The following is a 27,783-nucleotide window of genomic DNA, read 5'->3' on the forward strand; positions in this document are numbered from 1 at the left end:
CTCCTCTTCTGGGGTCACCCATCAGTGCTCCAGGCCCCTCCTTTTCTTCTGGGGTCCCCGCCAGTGCTCAAGGGCCCTCCTCCTATTCTGGGATCCCTGACAGTGCTCCACGCCCCTCCTCTTCATCAGGTGCCCCCATGAAAAGCAGATTTCCCTAGGGGCACCCGTGTGGGCTCGCTCCAGTGTCCCACTGCTGCGTCCATTGACATAGATAGTGGGACTTGTCCCCGCCCCCGTGTCACTGGATTTGATTGACAGCAGTGGCAGCCAATGGTTCCTGCTGCTATCAATCTGTCCAAGAGGAGAAAGACAACAGGCTCAGGAAAGAAAAAGGGGGGTCTGGGGGGAGCTGTTACTCTTTGGTGGGAGGAATGGGAGTGCTGACGGGGAGTTAGGGTGAGTGGCAGTGCTGCAGCACATTTATGCACCTTCTGGCATCTGGCTTTAATACATTCTTTTGGCCAGAACTCTGGTGCCGGAATGCGCCTAAACGTGCGTTAAGGAAAGAAAGTTACCGCTCCAGGTGGATTGTGCTAGGATGATCAGTGTAGTCTCAGGAGATCCAGGGTGCTGGCAATGCACAAGGCAACAAATGGAAAAAGAAAATATGGACAGCCGCGCTCAAAAAAACCTTGATGGTTGTCTTTATTTAAAAAAGGAAAAATGCACTACAAGTCACAGCACAGTTTACTCCCGTGTAGTGTGCTGTGACTTGTAGTGCATTTTTTCTTTTTTAAATAAAGACAACCATCAAGGTTTTTAGGAGATGCGGCTATCCATATTTTCTTTTTCCATTTGTTAAACGTGCGTTAAGGCGCGCCTATGCGCATTTACACATTTGTTCAGCATTTTTCTATGCTCAAAAGCTCCTCTCTTGAACGCACATGTGATGATTTTTTTTTTCTGCCTCTAAACTCTTATGTGTGAATAGACTCAGTGATTAAAACAAAGGGACATTCAGGGGCAGAAAACAAACTGAGGCGCCTGTGAAGCAGTGTTTTGGAGCTCAAGTGTGCATGAGGCCTCAGGCCCCGTACACACGTCCGAGGAACTCGACGGGCAAAACTCATCGTTTTGCTCGTCGAGTTCTGTGTGAAGCCGCCGAGGATCTCGGCGAGCCAACTTTCCTCATAGAACAACGAGGAAATAGAGAACATGTTCTCTATTTGGCTCGACGAGGAACTCGTCGGCTTCCTCGGCCGAAAGTGTACACACGCCGGGTTTCTCGGCAGAATTCAGCTCCGATCGAGTTTCTGGCTGAATTCTGCCTAGAAACTCGGTCGTGTGTACGTGGCCTTAGTGACAAAGGAGATTCGCTTTGATCGCTGTATAAATGACAGTAGTCCCAAAATAGCGTCAAAAGTGTCCAATGTGCCCGCCATAATGTCGCAGTCATGATAAAAATCTCAGATTGCCACCATTACTAATAAAAAAAAATGAATAATAAAAATGCCATAAAACTATCGCCTATTTTGTTGTGACACTATAACTTTTGCGCAAACCAATCAATATACGCTTATTGCGTTTTTTGTTTTTTTTACCAAAAATATGTAGAAGAATACATATCGGCCTAAACTGAGAAATAATTTATTTTTTTATATATATATATATATTTGGGGGTATTTATTATAGCAAAAAGTTAAAAATATTGCTTTATTTTCAAAATGGTCGCTCTTTTTTGTTTTTAAAAATAAAAACCGCAGAGGTGATCAAATACCACCAAAAGAAATCTCTATTTGTGGTAAAAAAAGGATGTCAATATTGTTTGGGAGCCACGTCGCACGACCACGCAATTGTCAGTTTAAGCGACGCAGTGCCGTATCGCAAAAAATGGCAGGGTCATTGGGCAGCCAAATCCTCCAGGGCTGAAGTGGTTAAAACCCCCTGTATTTTTCTCCAACCTGGCTATTGATTATCCACTATCACCTCCACCGTTTACCTTACCTGTTGCATGTTATGTTCCCACATCAATTCGATTGTAAGCTTGTTCTGAGAGCGCACTCTCTTGTCCCTGTGCGGGTCCTTTTTTTTTTCTTTGCCCGTTTTATTATTTCACGTGTAGTGCAGTGCGATGATGTATGTTTGCAATGTGTATATAGAGAAGAAGAAGCAGGAATTATGTCCGAGACACCAGAACATGACGTCTTGAAAGCCAGAATTTGTTTATCAGGCAGAAAGTGACATGGCTACGGCAATTCCAAATGGCGCTGCCTGCAGAGCTAATGCAAGGAATCACAGACAGATTTACTACAAGGGTGCACTCTAGCACATCGGAAATGAAATACATTCATTTGAAGATGTGCGTCTTCCACCTAATATAGCCGAATGTAGCTTCCGGCACTGAAGGGGAATGAAAAACCCCCGCAGGTTTAGGACAGAAAATTGCCTTGTGAAAAATAAGTCATCTTCTTTCCTTCCAATGAAAGGGCTTCATTTCACTTTTTCATTCTAGACATAACATAATTATTTTCTCTTAAATCTATGAATTTTAGTTTGAACATTGTTTTCAGATGTCCCAAAAAAGATTCTCTTGAAGTGTTACTAAACCCAGGACCCGGCATTCACTATATCTGGTCTTACACAGTACACAGAACATGGAAATGCAATTATTTTATTATTTTAGTAAATATATCTTGTGACTCCTATCAGTGTCTGGTTAAAGCTTTTAGGAGGAGTTCTCATTCTATTCTGACTGTCCTGTGAGCAGGGGCGGACTGACAACTCATGGGGCCCCCGGGCAATAGAAGAGGATGGGGCCCCTCTGGCTTACAGATGGCCACCACGCCAGGAGGTAGTGCAGAGGCGGGCAGCTAAAATCTTGGGATATTCACATTAAAAGCATGTCATTTTCGGACATATCGGGGACAGATCTAAAAAAAAACACAGATTTTTACATACTGTCCCTGGTTTTACTGAGCCTGGCAACCCGGATGGGGCCCCCTAGTGGCATGGGGCCCTCGGGCAGTGCCCGAGTGACTCAATGGTCAGTCCGCCCCTGCCTGTGAGGCTACATGACCCCTAAACCCCCTAAAGAAACATCAATTGCAGCCTAACTGTGCAATCAATCGCAGCCACTGTGTCCATAAAATGCAGAAACAGGGCCCTATAAAATGCAGCCACTGTGCCCACAACATGCAGCCACTGTGCTCATTATATGCAGCCACTGTGCCCATAAAATGCTGCCACTGTGCCCATAAAATGCAGCCACTGTGCCCATCATATGCAGCCACTGTGCCCAGCAAATGCAGCCACTGTGCCCAGCAAATGCAGCCACTGTGCCCGTCATATGCAGCCACTGTGCCTATAAAATGCTGCCACTGTTCTCATCATATGCAGCCTGTGCCTATCATATGCAGCTTGTGCCCATCATACACACCAAACAGCATGTGCAGAGTAATTCCAAAGGCTCAGTTCTATCATGAGATAGATTGGGGAGAGGGGAAGAAGGGGAGGAACAGAGAAGGTAGTATCAAACAGCCTTTTTATACAATGCAGAGGATTAACCCCTTAGGTTCCACAGTGAGTATAACAATCATGCTTTACTGCATATACTTTGTACTGTTTACTGTTGTAGGTTTAGTAACACTTTGATCATCTATTTATGTGCAAACAAAATCATTTGTTTTTATTTTTTTGCATGTGATTGGAAATTCATAGCAAAGTCAATTTTCACTAAGCTTCACCTGTGTGTCTTCATGTGTCTTCTGAGATGTCACCGCCGATCTGCTAACGGTTTCAGGACGTCCACTTGTATTTATAGGCTCTCCAGGCTTAACAACTGACCAAGGGCTCGTGCTTATTTACTAACCAATCATCTTATTGCCTTATTAACCAATCCTATAATAATAATCTATATTATTATTTTTATTTTTTTATTAATTAACTATATTACCTGATTCTGTCTCATTCCCATATTGATGGGAAACTAATTGTTTCCCCTCTCCCAAGGGAAAATTCACTTTGCAAAGTGGAAATGATCAACTCCTTTAGTAAATCAAGCACTGTCTTATTTTTTTCTAAACTTTGGACGTCGCTGTATTTAAATATCTTGCTGCCCTGGGTCCATAAAAAAAGGTTCACCTCTTGTGTCATGGAATTATTGTGTCAAAAAATTTATTCTAGAATGCATTATTGGAAGCAGCAAGTGGTTTGTGTATCCTTACCATACCTCAAGACTAGGCCATAGATCTCCACAACATAGATTCGGATGTGGTTGCTAATGGTCACCGACCGCTGAGAAGGGAGCCTAAATATTGACCCCCCTCGCTACCAGAGGATCTTTCACCTCACCAGGTACCACCCCTAATGACCATAGTAACTACATTCCTCCAAGTTAACCTTCCTGTCAAGTTAACCCTCGTGTAGCAGTGTTACTTCATACCCCAAATGTGCTTTTCAGGACCAAGTTCTTTGGAATAGGCCAGAACCAACATGCATCCTTCGATTAAGTTCAGACCAGGCTCATAACTGTACTGTAAAAATGCAACATAGCAATACAAAACAAGCAATGTTCTGTCCCTGAAACTAACTATGATAGCGTAGTGGCCAAGTCATACCTCTGTGAGGTAACATTTTATTATGGCATTGTCCATGGCTGGCACTGTCAAAAGATCTTTGGGATAAAATTGTGGACAGACACAGGGCAGGAGATGGATACAAAGAAATATCAAAGGCTTTATTCATGCCTAGAAGCACAGTTTTTATGTGGAAGGTATTTAGACCCTCCTTGGATCAGGCCTTCGCTTGTATTATCTCCTCACTGATTATTTTAACCTCTGAACCCTGCACAAATGTGCCACAACCATGTGCATTACATGTGCAGTTTACCCACAGAGTTTCACCACCCCTACTGGTGTGAATGAGCTCTAACAAAAAGGGGTTATACATGTAATTGCTTTCCAGTTGGGGCCTTTTCAGGTGTGCAGCCATGGGGCAGTAAAAATGGGCTTCTGAGCCACGGTTTTACTGAAACTACCACCCCCCCTCCCAGCAGGGTATTATAGGACAGCGGCGAGGAGGCAATATAATGCCCCTTCACAGCTTGTCAAATTTCCTCTAAAAAGCAAATCACTCTTTAGAGGGCACTTCAGGGCACCACAAATGTGAAAGAGCCCATAAGAATTGAAACCTAGAGACACACTTGAAGTAGAATACCAGGGGCCAGATTCACAAAGAGATACGACGGCGTATCCCCTGATACGCCGTCGTATCTCTGAGATCCGACGGTCGGATCTATGCGACTGATTCATAAGAATCAGTTCCGCATAGATCTCCCTTAGATCCGACAGGTGTAAGTGACTTACACCGTCGGATCTTAGGCTGCAATCTCCCGCCGGCCGCTAGGTGTCACCTCGGTTTTTTACACATCGGATATGCAAATGAGGAGAACCGCTGATTCAGTACCGAACGCCCGCCCGTCGCTTTTTTTTCACGTCGTTTGCGTTCGGCTTTTTCCGGCGGATAGTTACCCCTGCTATAGCAGGGGTAACTGCAGCGTTTCCTATGTTTAGTATGGCCGTCGTTCCCGCGCAGAGTTTTAAATTTTAACGTCGTTTGCGTACGTCGATTTAGAATTCGGCCCGATGCAGGTTACGCTCACGCCGAAACCACTGACGTCCTAGCGACGTCAGTGTGAGCAATGCACGCCGGGAAATTTAGCCGGCAGCGAATGCGCATTTAAATCGGCGCGGGGACGCGCCTGATTTAAATACTACACTCCCCCTAGCCGCGGAATTTGAATTCCGCTGGGGGAGTTACGATCCGCTGGTGCAAGTTTCGAGGTAAGTGCTTTGCGAATACTGCAATAGCCTCTCAAAATTGCGCCGGCTGATCGTAAATCAGATAGATTACGCAGATCTAAAGATCCGCTAATCTATCTGAATCTGGCCCCAGGTCTGTGGAGTCCAGTATGCATCTGATGATGAAAGGATCTTCCGAGAGTCTCATCATTCCTGATGTAACAGTCAGAACCCTAATGCATAACCAGCAGAAGAAGTCTATTTTTCAATGAGCTGAGTAGAATAATGCCCATTTATCCGCTTAATCTGGTTATCATCCATCTGTTTGTACGTAGGATTTGTGTGTATTGTATACAGTGCAGTCAGTGGTATGTTAAAGTGCTAGTAATTGAATCAAAGGTATCCGTGTGATGCAGCCCTGGCCTTTGATTGTGGTTCCTGTGATGAATTGATGGTATTTAATTTCTTTACTTCCAGGAATTTTGGACAAGTGACACCATTGTTATCTGATCTGCGTTGTGCCTGACTGAGCACTTTTGCACCGTAATGCTATTAATATGATCTGACAATGTTAAAAAGGCATTAAAAGGTTTATTCTGGTAACATCTCCTAATGACCTTCTTTTATAAATGTCCAGATTCACAAAGCTCTGTCAAATCAGGGCACCAGCAGTTTCCAACTGGAGAAAAATATTTGGGCAGTATGACAAATTTCCATTCATTACTCTTCCTTTCTGACACACTTCTAAAAGAAAACTTTAGGATACAAACATGGGTTCGCTGAGCCTTCCCCCTTTTACTAAAATCACATCAGCATGTTGTTTCTTTATGGGAAGAAGCCCCAGGACACATCCAAGTTTCGTAATTGCTCATGCTCTGTGAAAGCATGAATTATACCCGCATGCAGCCAGTGTATGGCCATGTATTACTAGTGACGGTGGTACGCCACAGATGTTTCGCACAGGTTAGGAAATACACCCACAATTTCCGCTCATATGCATAGGGCCGTATATTCGTTAGTTACATTTTTTTATTTATTTTTTTGCTTTTACTTACTATAATTTTTTTTTTTCATTTTTTTTTGAGGCACTGGTGACCAGGGTTGTTGGGCACTGTGGTAACATGTGAGATTCGGGGAGGGGGGGTCACCTCGAAGAGATTAGGGGAGAGGAGATTTGTGTTGAGTGGGAAAATTAGGGGGTAAGAATAGTTCTAGGAGGAGAAAAATGGGGGGGGGGCAAGGAAAGGGGTGATTTAGGGGATTTTTGCTGGGGGGATGCTTAAGCATGCAGATTAGTGCCCTTTTTTTGGGGGGGTGAGGTGTGCAGTTTGGCATGTTTGCCCCGGGCTCTAGATGGCCTTGGCCCAGCAATGCTGGTGACATTGCCTTGGCCTCACAGGTGCATCCTGGGAAGGCGACATAATTAGTGCCCCATTCTGCAAAATTTTGTGTGTAAACCGCAAGATCTTGGAGGAAAGGCAACCGCCCCCCAACCCCAGATGATGTGCTCTGACACATTGGGGTTGATTCACTAAAGACAAATCTACTGTGCACTACAAGTTCAGTCACTGTAGATCTGAGGGGTAGATCTGAAGTGATGGGAAGCTCTGCTGATTTCTATCATCCAATCATGTACATGCAAAAATGCTTTTTTATTTTCCTTGCATGTCCCCCTCTGATCTACAGCGACTGCACTTCCAAGTGCACTTTCAAGCACAATTGCAGTGCAGTTGTAGCGCACAGTGGAGTTGCCTTTAGTAAATAATCCCCTTTTTCCAGGAAGTGGGATGGATTCATCAGCTTTTATTGAAAATAGTCGCTATAAGAAGATTGGGGAAGAAAAGATAAATACAGAATTCAAAGAATAAAAAAGCCTGCAGTTATCTAAGGGTATCTCTTTTCAGATGGCCATTACTGAAAGTACAGTGTAGTTCTAAAGGCTCAAGGTTGTTTACCTTCATGCATTTTATACTTAAAGGGGCTGTAAAGGTTTGTTTTTTATTTTCTAAATAGGTTCCCTTAAGCTAGTGAATTTCTCACTTCCTGTTCCTCCTAAGTAAGCTTTCCCCCATCATCCGAGCCGTTCTGGCTGGGGGTTAGTCAGCGTGCTCACCCCCTCCCTTGGGACTACATCCCTGCAGGGAGATGCTGTATTCCCTCCTCATTGGCTGAGACAGCAGCAGGAACCATTAGCTCCTGCTGCTGTCAATCATAGCCAGCGAGCCAATGAGGAGAGAGGAGGCAGCAGGGCCAAGCCGCAGCTCTGTGTGTAAATAGACACGCAGAACAGCGGCTGGGGAGTGAGCCTTCTTAAGTTCCCCTATTGGAAGCTGCTTGCTCTAGATGTACTTGGCAGGAAAGAGGTGCCAGCAGCGCCGGAAGGGGACCCAAAAAGAGGTGGCTCAGGGCTGCTCTGTGCAAAACCGCTGCACAGAGTACGTATGTATCGCCTTTAATATCACTTTAACATTTCTATAGGTGCCTTTGTGGTAAATTTTACTTTTAGGGTGAGATTACTTCTTAAGAGTGTCAAAAAGGTATCAGACATAACTTCAGGTATAACAAAACTACTTTTCTTTTAGAAAGAATTACGAGTCAACACATTTTAAGAAAATTATATTTCTTCAGGGCTGGTAAAAAAAAAATATTACAATCATGCAAAACTGAAATGCCAAGTCTGGCTACATTAGAACACGCATTGTCAATGATGGATGGTTGTACTGGATCCAGATGATCACCTCAAAGTTCAGGGGTGGCATTTAAGGCATTGACACATGAGACTTTTTATACCTGAAGTTTCTTATGATACTTTCTTGACAAACTTTACTCTTCAACTGCTGACATCAGAGTCCCCTTTGTTCTGTTTCAGTACCCGGGTAGGTTTTATGGCTAAAGCCACCTGGGGTGAAACGTGTCAACATACTCTGTACTGGACGCGAGGTTGTGTACTCCTGGGTAAATAATATACGATTTTAAGATTTTAAGGAGCAATTCATACATACATAGATGTCAATCCATTTGATTGGGATATTTCTGTGACAGTTGTGTGGTTGTAGATCTGATCTCAATTTTTCGACATGTTATACATGTGACATTGCACGGTTGCAAAGCTATACTCTTTTACAGTTTAATTTTGTGAAGTGACCAGCACTAGAGAGAGTCCAGACTAGCACTTTTTATAGTAACGGTATTTTACCATTTCTATTACCACTTGTTAACCCCCTTAGCGGTATCCCCGAGCGTGACTCGGGGTTGTTTTTCAATGCTACTATCGGTATCCCCGAGTCACGCTCGGGGTAGATGTGCAGAGTGTGCAGCGGCGCGGCTTACCTTTCGCAGCATCCACAGACAAGTTACTTACCTTGTCCCTGGATCCTGCAATGCATCCCCGGTGTGTCCCCGTGTGGCGCCAATCTCCGTTCCCTGCGACGTTACGACGCACGGGGGCGGAGAATGGCGCCAAATTCAAAAAAGTAAACAAACACATTACATACAGTATACTGTAATCTTATAGATTACAGTACTGTATGTAAAAAATACACCCCCCTTGTCCCTAGTGGTCTGCCAAGTGCCCTACATGTTCTTTTGTATAATAAAAACAGTTCTTTCTGCCTGCAAACTGTAGATTGTCCATAGCAACCAAATGTGTCCCTTTATGTCAAAAATGGTTTTAGAGCAGCTAGAAAACAGCAATAATAAATTATAATCACTTGCAGAATTGTGCGATAGCGATTTGTGGGGAAATTCGTCATAAAAAAATAAAAGTAATGACAGCGACAATTCTGCAACTGAGCAAATTTCAGTGATTTTGAGTTGATTACATTATTGAATAATTTTTATTATAATTATATTATTATTTGTTATAATTATTTATAATTATTTATTATATTATAATTTATAATTTTGTTTTAAAAAAAAATCATACCCGGGATGCCTACTAGACTCTTGTTTGGTCAGATTTAAATGAGTTATTCCTAAGAATTGCAGGCCTACAATATAAAACGCCAAATTTCCTTGCAAAATAATGGTATCGCTTTTGGTACGTAATTCCAGACAGAATCATACCGCCAGGGAGGTTAAGTGATAGAACCAGATCTGAGCTCACACTATAGGCTGATTTACTAAAACTGGAGAGTGCAAAATCTGGTGCAGCTTTGAATGGTAGCCAATCAGCTTCTAACTTCTGCTTGTTCAATTAAGCTTTGACATTAAAACCTGGAAGCTAATTGGTTACTATGCAGAGCTCCACCAGACTTTGCACTCTCCAGTTTTGGTAAATTCCCCCCCCCCCTATAAGTCTATTTAACCACTTGCCGACTAGCAGCCGTCATTATATTGCGGCAAGTTGGCACGATCCCTCGAGCCGTGGTAGCTGTATGTCGGCTCCTTTAAGTGGGATAGCAGGCGGGGGTGCCGATGCTCGTGACTGGTGGTCGCGATGACCACCAGCCACGCGCGATCACAGGCACGAGAGGCAGAACAGGGACGTGTCTGTGTAAACACACACATCCCTGTTCTGTGAGGAGAAGAGATGTAGCTCATGAGTTCCTAATAGCTAGGAACCACGATCTGTCATCTCCTATAGTGAGTCCCTCCCCCCACAGTTAGAACACACATTAGGGAACACAGTTAACCCCTTGATCGCCCCCCTAGTGCCAGTGACATTAATACAGTAATCAGTGCATTTTTATAGCACTGATTGCTGTAAAAAAAATGCCAGTGGTCCTAAAAATGTATCAAAAGTGTCCGATATGTCCGCCATAATGTCGCCATCCTGATAAAATCGCCCTCATTACTAAAAAAATTATAAAAATGCCATAAATATTTCCCCTATTTTTTAGACACTATAACATTTGCGCAAAACCATCAATATACGCTTATTGCAATGTTTATTAACAAAAATATGTAGAAGAATACATTTCAGTCTAAACTGAGAAAAAAAAGTACAAAATGTTTAGTTTTTTTCAAAATTGACGCTCTTATTATTGTTTATAGCGCAAAAAAATAAAAACCACAGAGATGATCAAATACCACCAAAAGAAAGCTCTATTTGTGGGAAATTTTTGTTTGGGTACAGCGTCGCACGACCGCAAAATTGTCAGTTAAAGCGACACAGTGCCGTATCGCAAAAAAATGGCTGGTCATTGAGCAGCCAAATCTTCCGGGGCTGAAGTGATTAAATCTGGCTAACTCAAGTGCTCAACATTTAAAAAGAAGAAAAAAAATAAGTAGAATATAAGTGCTATAAAAATCTCTGTATTAGCAGTGCGAAAGTAACACATTGAAAACATGATAAAAATAATTCTGCAATCCTTTTTTTAGCAAATTTAATTATTAGCAGTAAAATAAATAATAGAACCGCATTAGGATATTCCCCCACTGTTTATGTTATTTCACTCATTTCATCTTATGGAGATGTGCACAAATAGATTTTACAAATCCCTCAGCAGCCAATAAACATGATAAATTTCCAGGGAGTATCACTGTGATAATGAATTAAACAGTGAAAACCAAGAAGCAGTTTTAAAGAGGAGACGTAAGCAGTTTAAGCACAATATCAGTGTTTATTAGCACATGGAGTGCTACTTTGACATGAAACTACCCAGACATCTTGTATACACTAGAAAACAGCAAGCAATAGTATCTGTATTGACAAAGCTGGTTGTACTGTGTCAGATCATCTATCAGTATCAGCACAAGATCTGTAACCACTATGTAAAAGATCAATAAAGTTGTATGAAACCTTCAGCATTTTATAGCTTAAAAAAATTGCACAATAAAATAAACATTCCAAAGTAAACTATGGGCCAGATTCACGTAGCTTGGGCGCAGCGTAACGTAACCCGTTTACGTTACACCGCCGCAAGTTTTCCGATTTAGTGCCCGATCCACAAAGCACTTACCTGGAAATTTGCGGCGGTGTATCGTAAACACGTCCGGCGCAAGGCGGCCCAATTCAAATGGGGCGGGTATCATTTAAATTAGGTGCGCTCCCGCGCCGGACATACTGCGCATGCTCCTGTCGAAAAATATATTTTTAAAAAAAAAATCAAAAGCGACACGGGAAAGACGGGCATACTTTAACATGGTGGAGTAATTTTCCACCATGTTAAAGGTGCACTATCTTTGCGACGGAAATCTAACACTTGCGACAACGTAACGACAGGAAAAATCTTCGTGGATCGCCGTAACTCCTAATTTGCATACCCGACGCTGGTTACCGACGCAAACTCCCCCCCAGCGGCGGCCGCGGTATTGCATCCTAAGATCCAACAGTGTAAGTCCATTACACCTGTCGGATCTTCTGGCTATCTATGCGTAACTGATTCTATGAATCAGTCGCATAGATACTCTGAGAGATACGACGGAGTATCTGAGATACTCCGTCGGTATCTCCTTTGTGAATCTGGCCCTATTTGTTTAATTTTTTTCTCCCCGATGGAGCAAATTGCATTATGCTTTATTGTGTTTTGTTTTGCCCTGATCAACTGTGAATATAGGATTGTGTATACAGTATAGGATTTCTACTTACCGTATATACTCGAGTTTAAGCTGACCCGAATATAAGCCGAGGCACCTAATTTTACCACAAAAAAAATTGGAAAACTTATTGAGTATAAGCCTAGAGTATCCATCTACATAACTCACTGTGCCTCACTTTGCCTCACTGTGTCCATGTGCATGCCTCACTGTGTCCATGCCTCACTGTGCCCATGCCTCACTGCGCCCATGCCTCACTGTGCCCATGCCTCACTGTGCCCATGCCTAACTGTGCCCATGCCTAACTGTGCCCATGACTCACTGTGCCCATGCCTCACTGTGCCCATGCCTCACTGTGCCCATGCCTCACTGTGCCCATGCCTCACTGTGCCCATGCCTAACTGTGCCCATGCCTAACTGTGCCCATGACTCACTGTGCCCATGCCTCACTGTGCCCATGCCTCACTGTGCCTCACTATGTCCATGCCTCACCGTGCCCATGCTTTACTGTGTCCATGACTAGACTTACGTTTAACATAGGAGTATATAGAAGGGGGCTCGGTTTTGAAAAGTCGGTGCAGTAGGCTGCTGATACCCACAGAACTGCGCACTGATCGTGAGGTAGGCGCTAGGGGAACCTGAGAGGAGCAACTTTTTTACCTCCCATCTTGGATTGGCTTTGCACACATGGTTGGAGAAGCTTGGTGCCGGCATACGGGCACACTTCAATGTGAGTGCAATATCTATTTGTTTTTAAATAGTCAATAATTTTTTTTACGTACTACACCATGAGGGGCACTCCTCTTTTTTATGAGCCATTGTAGGAGAGATAGAGACCCCATTGGCACATTGAAGGCATCTGGCGATGGGTGAACAGACGTGTAATAGGAGTGGTTATCCTGGGAATGAACCAAAGGCATTTTGATTAATTGAGATCTGGTGAGTGGCCATTTCTAGCGGTGACGGGAATATCACAGAACGTGTTGCCATTATCACAGAAAGTGGTGTCATATCACAGAAAGTGGTGCCATTATCACAAAAAGTGGTGTTATTATTGCTGCATTATATAAACTTCACGGGAGAAGCACTTTAAATGAACATTTAATCAGCATTTTGGGAACAGAAGATTTATCTCGAACCCTTTCACATACAGTATATTGTTCTACAGCATTGTTACATATATATATATAATATATTTTTTTGGTTTTTGTGCAAACTTGTTTACCCAGGACGGGCAGTCACTTTTAAAGTATTGAATAATGGCACTAAAGCACTTTATGAGCACTATGTTATAATTGTATAGACATATTCACGCAAGTTGTACATAGGTTTATGTTTTTTTGGGGATGCACTTATATTACCTTTGAGAAGAATATTAACACATTTGTGTATTTAAATAGAGGTGTTATACATTGATTATTAATAATCCAATCAGTACCTAGCAATAGGTGGTGATAAATAAAGGAAAAGGTAGGGGAGCGCAATTCATTCACCACAAGTATTTAATCGCTGCTGGGTTTTTAATTTAAAAAAAAAGAAAGAAAAAAGACAGAAAATGTTGGAAAAAAATAAGGTTTTCCTAGTTTCTGTCAGTAAATTTAGTAAATAAGTAATGTTTCACCTTCACTGTAGTGCGCTGGGGAGGGGGCACTGATAGGCTGGACTGATGGGCACTGATGAGGTGGCACTGATGGGCACTGATGAGGTGGCACTTATGGAAAATGATGAGGCTGCACTTATGGGCACTGATTAGGTGGCACTGATGAGGAGGCACTATTATGTGGCACTGATGGGCACTGATGTGCGGCACTGATAGGTGGCACTGATGGGCACTGGTAGGTAGCATGGATAGACAGCAAATATAGGCAGCACTGATGGGCAGCACTGATAGGCACTAATGGGCGACACTGATGGGCACTGATGGGAACTGATTGATGGGCAGCACTGATTAGCAGGCACCGATGGGCACTAAAGAACAGCACTGACTGGCACTAGTAATAGGCACTGATTTGTATCACTGATGGGCATGCATGGGTACTGATTGGTGGCACTCATGGGCATTGATTGGTGCCACTCATGGGCATTGATTGGTGGCACTTCTGGGGCTTTGCTGTAATCAGGACACTGATGATGAGTGCCCTAATTACCTGCCCTGTTCTCCCCTGTGAGAAGGTGCCGCTGATCGGCCCTCCTCGCCACACAATCTGTCAGTGTGAGACAATGAGAGCCTCTTACCAGCATTTCCTGTATTTACATGTGACCGGCTGTGATTGGACACAGCGGATCACATGGTTAAAGAGCCGTGTTACAGAGATCGGAGTCGCTCTGTGTCCTAGCATCACAACGCGGGCATGATTGCCATGCTGCGCGTCGTCGCGGGTGCACAGGAGTGGATGTTCAGGTGCGCCGTCATTTGACGGTTCACCCAGAACGAGGGCCACACCACCCCTCCATCATTTGACAGTGGGTGGGCGGCAAGTCGTTAATAACGTTTTCTATCCGATTTAGTTGGGCCTTACTAATTCATTTTTTTTTTTTATTATTTAAAGGTTGTCTAACTCTGGTGATCTTTGATCTCTTTTATGTTGTTCAGGTAGATCTCCACCTCTCAAAGGTTGCTCACCCCAGCTCCAGGGTGTTCAAAGGATTTTGTGGAAACTGAACACATTTTAACATACCGCTCCAATTCTCAATATGTACCGTATTTATTGCGGTATAGCGCGCTCACGCGTATAGCGCGCACCCCTAAAGTTGCCCCGAATTCCTGTGGAAAAAAGTTTTTTTGTACTTACAGTTTTGGTGTCTTGCGCGGCGTCCTTTGGTGTCCTCTTCGTCGGGTCCGGCGTCCGTCTGCGGCTTCGGGTGTCCTCTTCGTCGGGTCCGGCGTCCGTCTGCGGCTTCGGGTGTCCTCTTCGTCGGGTCCGGCGTCCTTCTGCGGCGTCCTCCCCGCTCATTTCCCGCACCGAGTTTGAATACTGCGCCGACATATACAGAGCGCAGTACACTCGTGTATTGTCGGGCAGGCTCGGCTACTCTCGCGCTGACGTCCTGTACGTCCAGGACGTCAGCGCGAGAGGAGCCGAGACTGGCCGACAATACACGAGTATACTGCGCTCGGTATACTGTATGTCGGCGCAGTATTCAAACTCGGCGTGGGAAAGCGGGTATCGGCGTATACCACGTACCCACGATTTTGCCCTGATTTTCAGGGCAAAAAAGTGTGCGGTATACGCCGATAAATACGTTAAATAAAGGTCTAAAATAACTCTTTAGCCACTTGAAGTATCTTCATTTTTTGCATCAGGGCCCACAATCTTCAATCTATGCCTCTGCCGCCAAGTGTACACATTGGTGTCTTTGACACAAGAAAGGACCAAGTCTGGGATCCTTTATCACAACTGAAGTAAGATTGGCGCTCTGCTTCTATTACATTTCTATTTAAAGCACATACCGTATAACCAGCCACTGTTTTGTTCCCATTCATTCTTCTTTTAGAAAAAAAAAAAATCTGAAATAGTAACTGATAAAGCTGATTCCATTGAGAATCGAGTTAATGTTTCATCTGGCTTAACCTCTTCGCTAGGAAAAACAAAGTGCAAAGGTTAATGTTTCGGACAGAACAGAACATGTTTGACTAGCTAATGCTGTTTCTGGTTAGATGTCAAACTTTGTAGGTGATATTTTACATCTTAGTAATATCTTGTATTATACAACAATTGCTGTAAATCTAAGTACTGAACACATTTAAATATAATACTGCAGCATTGAATATTATGGGTGAAACATGGACGTTTTTTGAGATGCGGTAACCAATGAAAAGAAAGGGAAGGAGGGCTCCTATCTGTGTGCCAGCCCTCTGTGTGTCTGCGAGAACATTGTGACCACGCTAGGAGAGAACATTAAGACAAACTTTCACAAAACGTGATTTTCACTTAGAGACTAGCCTTCTACGCTGACGCCATTCCAATAACTCAGGTACACAATAAATAATAATTTGCAATTGTGATTTATTATTTATACTTATGTGTGAGCTCCATATATTATAGCTGTGATGGTAACTACTAACTGTTTTTTTAATTTAAAAATGTAATTAAAAAAATAATGGTAATATAAATAATGATGCCAATAAAAATTCAGAAACAGAAGTTTTCATGGTTATCGTTTAGGAACAGATACGGTTTAAATGTATCATCTTTAATGAGGAGACTATATGTATCACTTGATAAAATGTAATAAATATTTAATAGGATATACTAAAGGCAAATAGATTGTGCAGTTGCACTGTTCAAGAGCAGTTGCTCTAGAGCTTAGTAAATGAGCAGAAGCTCTGCTGACTTCTATTATCCAATCATGCGCAAGCAAAAATTCTGTTTTTTTTATTGTCCTTGCACATAATTCTGTATTCTTTGCAATGTGAAGCTTTGCCTCATTTACTAAGCTCTGGAGCAACTGCACTTTGAAAGGTGCACAGCCTTTTTGTCTTTCTTAGGCCCCATGCACACGAGACGCTGGTAAACTTGAGTTCAGAGGCATGTGGGCATTTTTTTCAACTGCCCCTGAACACATTTAATGTTATCCTATGTGTCCATGCACACATTCACGTTTTTTTGCGTTTTAAAGCAGTTGGGTTTAGGCTCGTTTTTTCAGAAGCAAAATTTTGGGTTCAGACGCAAAAGTTTTTGCGTTTCAAAGCTTTGAGAGGGTCTACAATGTCTTTGTTATAAACGCTGATAGCCGCAAACGCGGTAAAACACCACTAAACGCGGCAAAACGCATCGAAATTTGCGGCAAAACGGACGTTTTAAACGCAGTTTTTTGCCTTTGAAAACTTGAGTTTACATGTGTTTGCATTTGCTTCTCGTGTGCTTCTCGTTCTTAAAGGGGTTGTAAAGGTACAATTTTTTTTTCCTAAATATCTTCCTTTACCTTAGTGCAGTCCTCCTTCACTTACCTCATCCTTCGATTTTGCTTTTAAATGTGCCTATTTCTTCTGAGAAATCCTCACTTCCTGTTCTTCTGTCTGTAACTCCACACAGGGGGTTATTTACTAAAGGCAAATCCACTTTGCACTACAAGTGCAAACTACAAGTGCAAAGTGCACTTTAAATTGCATTGAAAGTGCACTTGGAAGTGCAGTCGCTGTAGATCCGAGGGGGGCATGCAAGGAAAATAAAAAACAGCATATTAGCTTGCACATGATTGGATAATAAAATCAGCAGAGCTTCCCCTCATTTCAGATCTACCCCTCAGATTTACAGCGACTGCACTTCCAAGTGCACTTTCAGTGCAATTTAAAGTGCAATTTGCACTTGTCGTTTGCACTTGTAGTGCAAAGTGGATTTGCCTTTCGTAAATAACCCCCACAGTAATGCAAGGCTTTCTCCCTGGTGTGGAGTGTCGTGCTCGCCCCCTCCCTTGGACTACAGGAGAGCCAGGATGCCCACTAATACACAGCTCCTTTCTCTATCTGCAACGTAGAGAGTGTCCTGACTCTCCAGTGGTCCAAGGGAGGGGGCGAGCACGAAAGTGAAGGAGGACTGCACTAAGGTAAAGGAAGCTATTTAGGAGAAAAAAAATTGTACCTTTACAACCCCTTTAACCTCCCTGGCGGTATGATTATTTCAGATTTTAGGTGCTAAAAAGCGGTACCATTTTGCAAGGAAATTTGGCGTTTTATACTGTAGGTCTGTAATTCTTAGGAATAACTCACTTAAATTTGACCAAACAAGAGTCTAGTAGGCATCCCGGGTATGAAAAAGTTTGAAAAACTAAATTATAAATTATAATATAATAAATAATAATATAATTATAATAAAAAATATTCAATAATGTAATCAACCCAAAATCACTGAAATTTACTCAGTTGCAGAATTGTTGCTGTCATTACTTTTATTTTTTTATGACGAATTTCCCCACAAAACGCTATCACACAATTCTGCAAGTGATGATAATTTATTATCGCTGTTTTCTAGCTGCATTAAAACCACTTTTGACATAAAGGGACACTTTTGGTTGCTATGGACAATCTACAGTTTGCAGGCAGAAAGAACAGTTTTTATTATACAAAAGTACATGTAGGACACTGGGCAGACCACTATAAGATTACAGTATACTGTATGTAATGTGTTTGTTTACTTTTTTAAATTTGGCGCTGTTCTCCGCCTCCGTGCGTCGTAACGTCGCAGGAAATAGAGATCGGCGGCACACAGGGACACTGTGTGAATCGAGCGAGGACCTGCTCGCTCACACAGCGCGGCGGCATCGCAGGATCCAGGGACAAGGTAAGTAACTTTGTCTCTGGCTGCAGCGAGGTGAGCCCGAGTCTGGCTCGGGAAAACCCCTCTTGGTACAAAAATTTTACACCGATCCAGACTCGGGAATACCGCCAGGAGGGTTAAGTCAACCCCTATGTCTCTTTAAATGATAACACATAATGTTGCAAAGTGACTAGCTACTATATTTACCAATGGCTGTTTTTATGTTTTTTTATTATTTAAGCACTATTTAGATGAAAACATAATGGGGTTAATTTACTAAAACTAGAGAGTGCAACATCTGATGTGCATGATAGCCAATCAGCTTCTAACTTCAACGTGTTCAATTAACCTCCCTGGCAGTATGATTATGTCAGATTTTTGCATCTCAAATTGGTACATTGTTTTGCATAAAAAATTGGCATTTTATATTTTAGGCCTGTAATTCTTAGGAATAACTCACTTAAATCTGTCCAAACAAGAGTCTAGTAGACATCCCAGGTATGATAAAGTTTGAAACAAGTAATAATATAATATAATATAATATAATAAATAACTTTAAATAATTATCAAAAATAATAATATAATAATAATAAAATGTATTCAATAATGTAATCAAATCAAAAACATTGAAATCTGCTCAGTTACAGAATTTTCGCCGTTGTCACTTTCAGTTTCTGATGACGAATTTCCCTACGAATCACTATTGCTCAATTCTGCAAGTGTTCTAATTTATTCTATCGCTGTTTTCTAGCCGGTCTGAAACCACTTTTGACGTGAAGGGACACTTTTTGGTTGCCATGGACAATCTCAAGTTTACAGACAGAAAGAACAGTATATATAATATAAAAGTGCATTTAGGGCACTGGACAAAGCATTAGGGGCAAAAGGGATGTGAAATGATTTGATACAGTAATATAATCTTACAGATTACAGTGTACTGTATATTTTATGTATTTTTCACTATTTTGAATTTGCCGCCGGGCTCCGCCCCGTGCGTTGCGACGTTCGCAGGGAACGGAGCCTGGCACACAGTACATTGGCAGAGGACACAACCCGTGGACACAGCGGGTGGACATTGCAGGATCCTGGGCACTAGGTAAGTAACTTTCCCTGGATACTGCAATGAAATCCTCAGGCCCCGTACACACGACCAGTTTCCTCGGCAGAATTCAGCTTCCGACCGAGTTTCTGGCTGAATTCTGCCGAGAAACCCGGCCGTGTGTACACTTTCGGCCGAGGAAGCCGACGAGGAGCTCGGCGAGGAAATAGAGAACATGTTCTCTATTTTCTCGTTGTTCTATGGGAGCTCTCGGCCCGCCGAGGTCCTCGGCGGCTTCAGGGCTGAACTGGCCGAGGAACTCGATGTGTTTGGCACGTCGAGTTCCTCGGCCGTGTGTACGGGGCCTCAGTGTGGCTCGGGATTATCGCTTTTGGTAATGAAAATTCACCCCAAGCCACACTCTGGATTACCGCCAGGGAGGTTAAGCTTTGACAATAAAACCTGGAAGATGATTGGTTTCTGTGCAGAGCTGCATCAGATTTTGTACATTCCAGTTTTAATAAATTAGCCCCAATGTCTCACACATTTTAGGGCATGTAGCAGGAAATAAAACCTTTCCCCAGACAAGGGAAACAAGCTACACAGGTGGGTTTGCTAAAGGCAAATAGATTGTGCACTTTGCAAGTGCAGTTGCAGTGATTTTTCTTAGTAAATGCAAATGTGGTAAAGCTTCAAACACAGCATTTTTACTTGTACCTGATTGGATGATGGAAATCAGCAGAACTTTACCACATTTACCAAGCTCTGGGGAAAATGAGTCCAACTGCAGTTGCAAAATGTACAGTCTATTTGCCTTTCTTAAATCCACCCCAAAGTATTATACATGTTGCACAATGTATTATAGTAAAACCTTGGTTTGAGAGTAACTTGGTTTGAAAGCGTTTTGCAAGACAAGCACAATGTTTTAATACATTTTGCCTTGATATACAAGCAATGTCTTGATATAAGAGTAGCATCATGTCACAACTGAGTATAAAAAAGAAGAGAGGAGCCTCTAAGTGTAGCAATATGGTTACACTGGATGAAGGTATAACATTTAGCAACTTATTGCTACACTTAGGGGTGCCTCTCTTCTCTTTTATAACCTGTAAAAAAATGCTTTGATATACAAATGCTTTGGATTACAAGCATGTTTCTGGAAGAAATTATTTTTGCAAACCAAGGTTTTACTGTACACACATTCAGGCATCCCCCCCCCCCCCACACACACACACACACCAAACAAGAAAAGACTTACCATTTACTGTGGCAAACGGGTCTGCAGTTTACAGCCTACTATCTGTCTGTCCTGCTGTTAACTGCAATTCTGCTTGTCCCACCAAGATGGGGAAATATCAGTGTGATAGAAAGTATAACATAAATATAGGTGTATTAAATTACCGGTGCAGTAAGCTAAGTGCAAATTGCAGTAACCTATAGCAACTAATTAGAAATGACAGAAGCCAGATTAGTACAAGATTGACTCTACTTGCACATTGTTACAACATTATTTCACTTTGTAATGTATAGAGCGTGTTGACATTTAGTCAGAAGTGTGCCATTACTATAGGTTGTCAGAAAGCAAGACCAAGCGTGCATGCAGCTTTCATTTCTGTTACCAAGGCAAGAGGAGATCATTAGGGAGGTGTGATATATTTCATTTGTAGTGTGTTGACAACCTCTTGGGTGGCACGTAACCTATTTGTCTTCTATAAGTGGTGCATTGAGGTTCTGGTGTATTTGGAAGTGGACTAATCATTTGTTGGTGCAATAGTGAGATGTTGAACCTCTCTAGATTATGTGGGGCTACAAGTACAGTACAATTTTTATTGAGATTATACAAAATTCCATTGGAAAAAGTGAATGCATAACTTTGTATACTGGAGTTACTAATAAAACAGAATGTCACTAACTGTTAAAGCTGTTGTTTTTAGTGTAGTTTTGGAGTGGTATAGTTGAGGGTTAGGAAGTTATAGATTAACCTGGAAGAAATGGAGCGAGTTTAAGCGAACAGAGAAATATGCAGTAGTTATGATAGAAACGGATGGGCCCAAATTAAGCTAAGATGGCAAAAATATCAGATGTTGGGAGGGGATGGGAGGGAAAGGCCAAATAAAATATAGGATGTATGTAAGATTTTAAAATGTATATGTATTATGTATTGTATGCAGAAACATTCCTTAATAAAAGAAAGTTAAAAAAAAAAAAGGAAGAAGGGATATTGATCCTAACATTTTGTATGGTGGTGTTTCTTAGGAGTCAGTATGGTAAGGCTTAAAGAGCAGGGGAGGGTCCTAAAGGATGACTGGGAGGGTTCACCAGAAAAATAAACAAAGAAGTAGATGTGCCCCATATAATGTAGTATATAAATATATATAAAATTATTAACTACAAAAAAGTTGTGTTTAGGTAGAAGTAAGAAACACAGGGCCAGATTCACAGAGGAAATACGCCGGAGTATCTACTGATACTCCGGCGTATTTTCAAATTTGCTGCGTCGTATGTTTATTTGTAATTCACAAAAAAGATACGACGGCTTTTGGCTAAGATCCTAGGTGTAATTTTCCGGCGGCCGCTGGGTGGAGTTTGCGTCGTTTTCCAGCGTCGGGTATGCAAATTAGCTGATTACGGCGATCCACAAAGATACGCGCGTTCGTCGCAATCTCTTACCTCGTTGCTAGTCTGTTTTTCCCGTCGCAAACTTAGGCCTGCTTTTTCATGGCTTATCTTTAGAACAGCCATGTTAAAGTATGGCCGTGGTTCCCGTGTCGAATTTCAAATGTTTTTTTTTTGTGTAAGACGTCCGGGAATACGAAACGACGTAACGCACGTTGCCGTTCAAAAAAAACGTTGGGGCGCTGTAATTTCGCACAAAGCACATCGGGAAATTTTCACACGGAGCATGTGCAGAACGTTCGGTGCGGGAACGCGCCTAATTTAAATGGTGCCTGCCCCATTTGAATTAGGCAGGCTTGCGCCGAGCGGATTTACGTTACACCGCCGCAAGTTTACAGGTAAGAGCTTTGTGAATCAGGCACTTACGCTGTAAACCTGCGGTGGTGTAACGTAAATGGGATACGTTACGTCACCGCAGCGTAACGGATTTGTACCTGAATCTGGCCCACAGTTACTTACATTCGGTAAAGTTGCGGTAACCCTGCTGGGTAAGACATGCAGCCTTCCACTGGCGCAAGTTGAGATGTACTTGGTGATATACTTGTTGTTTAATCAAAATGGCTATTAGTGAGGTAGAATGTGTATTAAAATTGTGGTTTGTCTAGGGATAGATCGGAGTCATCGTATTTGACAAACGTCAAGTTATTTTATATCAGAAAAATATCATATAAGAGAACCACCACCACTTTTTTGTACCACACCCTATTTTCATAATCCGAAAAAGAAGAGACTTTACTGGTACACATGAGATGACACTTACAAGTTTTTAAAATGTATTACATTATTCTTTGTTTAAGCAGGGTATGACTTTAATCTCTCACAATTTTCAATTAAGCTATTGCAGTATATGCACAGATCACATAACTTATATTGTTTTTAGAACCTTGTGGATATGTGATATAATGTGCATACAGTATATTGTGCACATATATTGTAATTGCCCGATTGAAAATTGTGAGAGATTAATGTTGAACAATGCTTAAACAATATTTCAGAATTTTCAATCAAGCAATGACAATATAGGCACAAGATATACGCAATATAGGAAATAACTTATATTGTTTTTAGATCCACAAGGATCTAAAAACAATATAAGTTATGTGATCTGTGCATATACTGCGATAGCTTAATTGAAAATTGTGAGAGATTAATGTTGAACCCTGCTTAAACACTTTTCTTTTATTACAACTTTAAAAGAGGAATAATGATGTAATACATTTTCAAAACTTGTAAGTGTCAATCTAATGTAACACTTTCTGGTTTCCTGGCTTCACTGCCATGTGTCTATGTATGCCACTTTTTTCATTACATGAGTAAACTTTTGCAGTAAATTTAGAAATAGCTGCTCACTTTTGGAGTCTCTCTCTCTAATTGACATTCCATATAAAGCTGAGATGGGAAAGGAGATGTGCACTTTCTGTATTCAATCAGCCATTTATTCTGAATTAAGCAGAACATTGTGGGGGACGACACGCTGTTGGTTAGTGAATTCAAGGCACCCCGGTGCAAGGATTGGCCTACATATCTGCCAAAGCCCAAGCTCAGTATGTTATGTACAGTATGCATTTATTTCCACTGAGAGAACATCCTTGTCAAGAATATAATTCCAATGTAACCAATGAGTGTGTTGAATGTCACTTTAGCTCTATTAAAAACTTGGAGTTAAGGCACATGTAACAAACTTGCAGTTTGAGGTAAAAACATAAACTGTAAATAATCCTAAAACCAGGTACCAGTTTGGAAAATGAATATCGGGTGGTATACCAACCCATCCCGGTTTATTAGAAAGTTCATTAGAAGTCTAACACATTCATCCACAAGTGTATTTTGAAACATGTAGTTCTAAAAAGAAAAACACATTGTATTTAGATAAAAGAATAAATATTGTGTAACATTATTGTAACAGGAGTGACTTTTGGGCACAGATTGAGCCAGGAGATGGGGGACACATGTTGGATTGTTTTGGCGTGGACAGTGATCTACAGTATATTCCTTAATGCCTGCAAAGAATATTCTATGACTCATCTCTCTGTGAAGACTGTTAACATGTTAAATAAGGCTGGCTCTTGAAAGGCCTTCCATTGTGTGAGGCTGTTGAGATGCTAACTAAGACTCCTTCTGTGGATTGAAACTAAGATTCAGGCTGGCTCCTAGACCCTCTCATTATGTATACTGTTTATGTGTGGAATGTACTTGTCGGAGACGCAACGTCTGGGGGATAATTAACTCTGAATATCATTATGTAAAAGAATGTGATTGAAGCCCCCATGGTGTGATGAGGGGGGACAGTTTGATTGTTCCTGTAAATTCTGTGACCTGTTGTACTGCATATAAACGAGCTAAGAAGCCATTAAAAGTTAGTCCATATTTTGACTCAGTAACAGAGCTTGTCAGTCTCGTTATTGAGGAAATTCTTATGGAATGGATCGGGTCCTGTTGGTTTAGAGTGTCGATAAGCTGTCGTGGGGTGATGGAAGGTCGTAAACGGTGGTGACCGTTACAATTGGTGGCTAGCAGCGGGATAATTCCATCGCTTAAAAGACAGCTACAAGGACTACTGGAGAACCGTGGCAGATCAGCCAGCAACCATAAGAAGATGGACGTGATCACAGAACTTGTCCAAATGGATAGAGCGGAAAGACCCAACATAACGGAAAGGCCCAGCGTAACAGACAGGACACCGGAAGAGGCAAGTTTTGATCGGGCTGTCAAACTAAGACTGGCACACTATGGTTCTAACCCTCCACCGGAGATCATAGACCGAGTTATAGCGGCTGTGGATGCAAATTGGCTACGGCAAAGAGGTTCTGCAGCAGCAGAAGTCATAGCAGCACCAACTGAAAGGAGAAATATACATTTTGCTGCTTTTAAGAACTTCATTGAAACTGAAGGGGAGATTGATGGGTACCTTGCTGATTTTGAACGGCAATGTGCCCTACACCGGGTTCCCACAGAGGAATGGGTTACCATTTTGTCTGGGAAATTGTCCGGCCGGGCCAGTGAAGCGTTCAGGGCCATCCCAGACAAGGATATTATGAACTATGGACTGGTGAAAGAAGCACTTTTGGCCAGGTATGCCGCGGTGACGTGGCGGTGACGTTGACGCCGCCACGTCACCAAACCAGGAAGTAAAATCCATTTGACGCATGCGGGAGATATCTGTCCGCTGGTTAGGTGTACTAACCAGCGGACATGTCCCTCGGACAACTTTCCAGCTGGACATGTTTCTTAGCATGCTAAGAAACATTTGTCCGCTGGAAATCTGTCCGCTAGCCTGTACACACCCATTAGCTACGGTTCATAGGCTGACAGCTCCCAAAGCTGTTTGCAGATACCTTCAGATAATTGGGCCTGGAGGCCAACTATCTGATTAAAATAGTGGATTAAAAATAACAGTTAGAGTTCTTCTTTAAAGCCTGTACACACCTGTCAACGTGGAACATGATAGATTTCCTCCTCATTAATAAACAGAAGAGAGTTTGACAATTCAGAAGATAAATGAGAAACAGAGTGACAAAAAAAAAAAAGTGGAGAATGATTTACTGCGTGTTTCTGTTCTTCCCACAGCACAAAGAAAACAAGTAGCTGAGTCATGCTTCATAAATTATATGGCAAAATCATAAAGGGCGATAGTTTCAAATTGAGTTTCATATAATATTGCCATAAGCGTACATGAGGGTTTTATAGATTGGCTTATTTGGAAGCCATATGCTATCTTTTTTACTTGCCTTCAAAAATTAAAAGTGTTAATGAATAGATAAACATCTGCTTGTCTTATTGAACTGGAAGTCATACTCTGTATGCTGCATTGTATGTGTTCAGGGTTGTGTAGAGAAGTTTCTAGTCCTAGAAGTTTAAAGTGATACAGGCCTGGTTCACACTGGTGCGTTTTGACATGCGATTTGGCATGTCAAATCGCAAGTCAAAACGGCGGTATTTGCCGCAAATTGCCAGAAAATGGCACCGTCCTAATCGGTGCGACGCTGCAACTGCGGTGCTGCACCGATTTCAAAAAGTAGTTTCTGTACTACTTTTTGTGATTTCCGCGATTTACATTGACATCTGCATCTGCACAGATGTCTCTAAAATTGCGGCCAAAATCAGGACTGCCAGCGGGAGTGAAATCATGCGAGTTCAGATGAACTTGCACGGCTTCACTCCCGCAGCCCAGTGTGAACCTGGGCACAAACAGAGAAGTGTTAATTGCCATAATTAATTTACATAAATGATATATAAATCACGCTACTGTACTTTTGTACTTTTTTTTTTTAATCCTTAGTTCCTTATTCCTGCAGAGCTGTTGTGTGGTCATACAGTCTTTCTGTCTACTTTGGCATCTGCAGGCAAAGTTCCTTAGGAGGGGCTTCTATTAGGCCCCTTTCACACTGGCGCTCACCTGTTAGCTTTTCAGGTGGACCTGATCGGACCCTTCATTCACCTCTATGGAGTGCCGCATGTCAATGGTATCATGTCCGCTGACATCTGCCGTTATCTGATCCGATCCTGTCCATGAAATCCAAAGGAATGTTGACCCTATTTTCCATTCGTCTGGAGGATGGGATCGCATGAAAACGGACTGGCGGTCCATTTTCATCCGATCTCCCATAGAGGAGAGCGGGACTCTGACAGGTCCGTCTCAGCACAGTGAGCGGAGACGGACCTGTCACCCGCATGATCAGCAGGGATCAGCGGATCAATCCCTGCTGAGCAGGGGTGTATTTAGGTTTTGTGCTGCCCTAGGCCTGGTGAAACTCGCACACCCCTACTTTATATATGACGCACCCCTTCCTTTTTAAGACTCGTCCTGTCATTTTCATGGGATGAGGACAGAGGGAGAGGGTGGGATGAGGACAGGGGGACAGGGTGGGATGAGGACAGGGGGGGTTGAGCACAGGGGGAACGGCGGTATTTGCCGCAAATTGCCGGCAATGGCACCGTCCTAATCGGTGCGACGCTGCAACTGCGGTGCTGCACCGATTTCAAAAAGTAGTTTCTGTACTACTTTTTGTGATTTCCGTGATTTACATTGACATCTGCATCTGCACAGATGTTTCTAAAATTGCGGCCAAAATCAGGACTGCCAGCGGGAGTGAAATCATGCGAGTTCAGATGAACTTGCACGGCTTCACTCCCGCAGCCCAGTGTGAACCTGGGCACAAACAGAGAAGTGTTAATTGCCATAATTAATTTACATAAATGATATATAAATCACGCTACTGTACTTTTGTACTTTTTTTTTTTTAATCCTTAGTTCCTTATTCCTGCAGAGCTGTTGTGTGGTCATACAGTCTTTCTGTCTACTTTGGCATCTGCAGGCAAAGTTCCTTAGGAGGGGCTTCTATTAGGCCCCTTTCACACTGGCGCTCACCTGTTAGCTTTTCAGGTGGACCTGATCGGACCCTTCATTCACCTCTATGGAGTGCCGCATGTCAATGGTATCATGTCCGCTGACATCTGCCGTTATCTGATCCGATCCTGTCCATGAAATCCAAAGGAATGTTGACCCTATTTTCCATTCGTCTGGAGGATGGGATCGCATGAAAACGGACTGGCGGTCCATTTTCATCCGATCTCCCATAGAGGAGAGCGGGAC

The 27,783-nt window shown here is 42.4% G+C and overlaps 1 protein-coding gene across 4 annotated transcripts in view; it reads left to right on the forward strand.

The window, feature by feature from the left end:
- ZNF385B (zinc finger protein 385B) overlaps positions 1-27,783 on the forward strand; it is a 665,073-nt gene that overhangs the window by 445,306 nt on the left and 191,984 nt on the right. The window contains exon 1 of one of the 4 annotated variants that reach the window (XM_040357650.1): positions 16,011-16,193. The exons of the other annotated variants lie outside the window; for them this stretch is intronic. The gene's annotated coding sequence lies outside the window, so the exon portion shown is untranslated. Of the gene's footprint in view, positions 1-16,010; positions 16,194-27,783 lie in introns of those variants that run through there. 4 annotated transcript variants of the gene reach the window in all.

The sequence above is a fragment of the Rana temporaria genome, chromosome 6 (genome assembly GCF_905171775.1).
Source record: "Rana temporaria chromosome 6, aRanTem1.1, whole genome shotgun sequence".
Classification (NCBI taxonomy): domain Eukaryota; kingdom Metazoa; phylum Chordata; class Amphibia; order Anura; family Ranidae; genus Rana; species Rana temporaria.